The following is a 4,311-nucleotide window of genomic DNA, read 5'->3' as shown; positions in this document are numbered from 1 at the left end:
AAAAAGTTGGGTTTTCTGCATTCTAGATATAAATCACAAGAAATCACATGTCACTCCAAAACCTAATCGTATGTATCTTTGGGAAGCAAGCACCAGGAGTTCTTTTTTTTTTCTTTTTTCTTTTCTTTTCTTAAATCGGGATAATAGGGAGCACTAGAAATTTTGCTTGAATCAGGCTTTATGTGGGTTTTCCATTTAACTTTCCTAGAAAGGGTGCATGGGAATACATTTCACAGGTTTTACATTTTCTGATGCTCTAATGACTCGGAGCACAACTAATTCACTTTCCACTCTGCTCTTGGAGAAACTACATTCCGAAGGATAGAGGGATGAAAATACCAGGGAGAGAGTTCAGGCTTATGGAAGAGGATGTCAGGTCATGAAATAAAAGATTAAGATATTTTGGCTGTTGATAGTGCCAATGGTCACTTCTTCCATGTTAATAAAGTAGTTCCACTGAACACGTTTTTGAATGTGGCATTTTAAATAGCCACTTAATTTCTTTCCCCAAACACTTCCAGATTATTTTGAAACCATCAGCCCTTAAATGGTTAAAGACCGTTTGGGTAGCAATTTATGATCAAAATGACCTGGCCTACTCAAGGAAAACGTAAATGGGGGCAAAGTGGAACACTCGGGGTGTAAATCAATCAATCGTATTTATTGAGCGCTTACTGTGTGCAGAGCACTGTACTAAACGCTCATATACATATATACATATACATATACAAACGACATATATATTTTCGCAATGTGTATACCTACCAGAGCACGTATTTAAATCTATAGCTAGACCACTGACATTTGAGTTTGTTTTTCCAAAATAGCTGTTTTCTATAAACCTACTATTATTCGGAAAAAAACAGATCCATTAACAAACTGAGTTCGAATTTGCATTGTTCATTCACGACACCGATCAATTTTAATGACTCCCAATCTATTATTAAGTAATGGCAAAATCATTGACTTATTCATAATACTTGCTAATAGTTTTTTTTAAATAAATTCTACACATGACTAAGGAAACACCCATTTCCATTTGTTTTATGTTAAATCAACATCTAACCACTCATGGTGATTTCATTCAAAGAAAACAGAAGGAACACATTAGCTACGTGGTTAGGGAGATTGATGGGTTTCAAACATTTTAACCATGGATGCTTTTTCCAACTGTAGAAGCTCATGTTTTTCATTTAAGTAGCCTCAAGAAACGAGGGATCATTTTATTCAATGGGTCTGCTATTTCTGGTTTCTGAGGCAAAATTATGTTAATTTTTTAAAGTTGCATAATCTCTAGGCATCTTTGTTTAAAGGTAACTAACTGGCTCATGCACGTGCCCCTGTAAATAGGTGACCAGAAGCAATGTTTTTTGTAACTGTCAGGTTAATAAGTTTCAGAATCTGAAGCCAAATGAAAATGGATATAGAAAATAAACATTCTGGATGGTGTGAAGTTCCTGACAGAACGCAGTTGCATCTTCACTGTAAAATCCCCGCACCCACTCTATGGAAATAGATATGCAGTTGTGTGTTCTTGCGGAATCGTTCTTTGGAGGGTTTGAGACTGTGGTTTAATTTGAGTTACAGCAGCTGTAGGGACATATCAATGGGAGAAGGTTGTATACATTGTGGGGAGTGCATTTTAGCTAGTGATTAGAGCTGTGTGAGAATTTCAAAATGAAACCCTAAACCATGTGAAACCCGGCTAGTTTCAGATTCAGAAAAAGAAATGAAATTAGCCATTTTTCATCCAAAACTTGCTTAGTCCCCTTTCTGCCTCATTACTTTTTTGTGAGGCTTTCTCCTGATGAACTTGTGCTTGATAATAGAAGTGTTGGAATTTTTTTTGCCCCTCTGATTGCTTTGTTGGGTCGTCCTTAGATCTGTGTCAGGGATCTCTTGATTTTGTAAAAGTTCAGAATTAGGTCAGAGTGAAATTGGGATAGCACACTCAATCGTGTGTAGAACTGCCTGAATGTACTCAGTTTTGTTTCACATTTCATCCGTTCGTAGCTTCAAATTAAACCAGAACTTACTTTCCTGAAGAACAGAAGCATATGAAAATGCTGTTGAAATCAGTGAGCTTTAATCAGTCTGTCCTATGTCTAAACTGATAAAATCTTATGCAAAACTTACAAATCTTTCCCGGTAGGGCTACAGCGTTCAAAAACTTATACAAAATTTAAATGTGCAGTCTCTGAAATCATGTAGTGTATTCAAATTGTTTAAAGAGTGCATTCTTGTTACTATCTTAATATGATAGAGTAATAGTATGTAATCATCTTAATCGTATGTAGAACTGCCTACACTGTAGAACCGCCTCTCTCGTGTGTAGAGAAGCAGCATGGCTCAGTGGAAAGAGCAAGGGCTTTGGAATCAGAGGTCATGGGTTCAAATCCCGGCTCTGCCAATTGTCAGCCATGTGACTTTGGGCAAGTCACTTAACTTCTCTGGACCTCAGTTACCTCATCTGTAAAATGGGGATTAAGACTGTGAGCCCCCCATGGGACAACCTGATCACTTGTAACCTCCCCAGCGCATAGAAGAGTACTTTGCGCATAGTAAGGCTTGATGAATGCCATCATTATTATTTATTATTATAATATCATTCAGGGTACTTTTGCTTTTTCAAGGACAATTTTTTGTGGTGATTTTACCAGTAATTGCTGGGCTAGGAAGACACATACATGTGTTCTGTGTTTGGTCTTTGGACAAGTGCATATTAGTTTGTGTGTATTCTTTTCAATACCTATTAATGGTTTAGAACAAATACTGAAATGGTTGGTCTATTCTAAAGCAGACATTAGAGTTAGCTCATGAGCTCAAGAGACAGAAATCTTTTCCTTTTCTCTGACTATAAACCTCATCACTTCCAATATGCCCTCCCCATCATGACTGAATGGGAAGGCCTTAGACTCCCAGCTTCCTCCACACTTAAATTTTCTAGGTTATGTATCATTCTCCTGTAAGACCCCCAGGGGCAACTGAAAGTGCTCTCATTTTGTTTTAAAAATAAACTACTTTGAAAAAACCCTTATATCATTCTTTATGTGAGCTATATGATCTAGTTATGGTAATGAATAAGGATATTATTATTTATTCCATTTACTGAGTGGTACCAGAGAGCAGTTCCACAGTCGAAGCAGTATGCTGTAAAATGCTTTCAAAAGAGGTTTGGCAGGAGGATTGTGGTCAGGAAACAAAAGCACAGAGCTTCAAAATCCACGGGGCAAAAGAGACAGCTTTTCCCACTCTTCAAAACCATCAGCCCATTCTGGAAGTAGACTAAATCCTCTGCCAGTAGTGGGAAACTCCACCGTCCTGAGGGCAGGACCAGTTTCTCTTCAGGGAGATCAGGGAAAGGAAATGTTGTTAGAAGCACAGCCTCATAAGAAGCTATAACTCAACCCGGACTAAATAACAGAATGATTCCACGTGGTCATCTCTCTCTGCTTAAACTATTCCTGGAATAAAGAACAAGCTAGGTGAAGTTAATCTGGGGCTATTTTAAGGATAAACTCTCTTGTTCCCAAAGACAGCCTTTAGGCAGTCATGCAAGGAACCACAAGGGAACTGCTTTCTCACAATCAGATTATCTAGATTGGCCTTTGCAGCTCAGAACCTCAGTGACTTTAGGTACCACCAATCTCAGCTCAATAATTTTCCACTGTTATCCCTGCCAGTTTGTAGTACTGATCAAACCCTGGCCTTGGTCATTATTTGGTCTGAGAATTTCACTCCACATTTTTGGGGGCCTTCACAGAGTCCTCAACTGAGGCCTAACTGAAAGTGTCATACCTCAGTCAGTCAGTCAGTCAATAGTATTTATTGAATGCTTACTGTGTGCAGAGCACTGTACTAAGCACTTGGGAGAGTACAATACAGCAACAGACACATTCCCTGCCTGACTACTGGTTTTGTTATGTTGTCTGTCTCCTCCTTCTAGACTGTGAGGCCGTTGTTGGGTAGGGATTGTCTCTATCTGTTGCTGAATTGTACTTTCCTAGCACTTAATGCAGTGCTCTGCACACAGTATGTGCTCAATAAATGCAATTGAATGAATGAGTTTACAGCCTAGAAGGAGAGATTGACATCAATATAAATGAATACATTACAGATAGGTACGTAAGTGCTGTGGAGCCGAGAACCTGCTGTTGGGTGTGGACCGTCTCTATATGTTGCCCAACTTGTACTTCCCACATGCTTAGTACAATGCTCTGCACCCAGTAAGCACTCAATAAATGTGATTGAATGAATGAATAAAGGGAGTAAATCAGGGCAATGCAGAAGCAAGTGGGAGAAAAGCAAAGG

Source organism: Tachyglossus aculeatus, chromosome 4, assembly GCF_015852505.1.
Source record: "Tachyglossus aculeatus isolate mTacAcu1 chromosome 4, mTacAcu1.pri, whole genome shotgun sequence".
In the NCBI taxonomy this organism is placed as follows: Eukaryota; Metazoa; Chordata; class Mammalia; order Monotremata; family Tachyglossidae; genus Tachyglossus; species Tachyglossus aculeatus.
The sequence above is the reverse complement of the archived record's forward strand: the minus strand, read 5'-3'. Positions refer to the sequence as shown.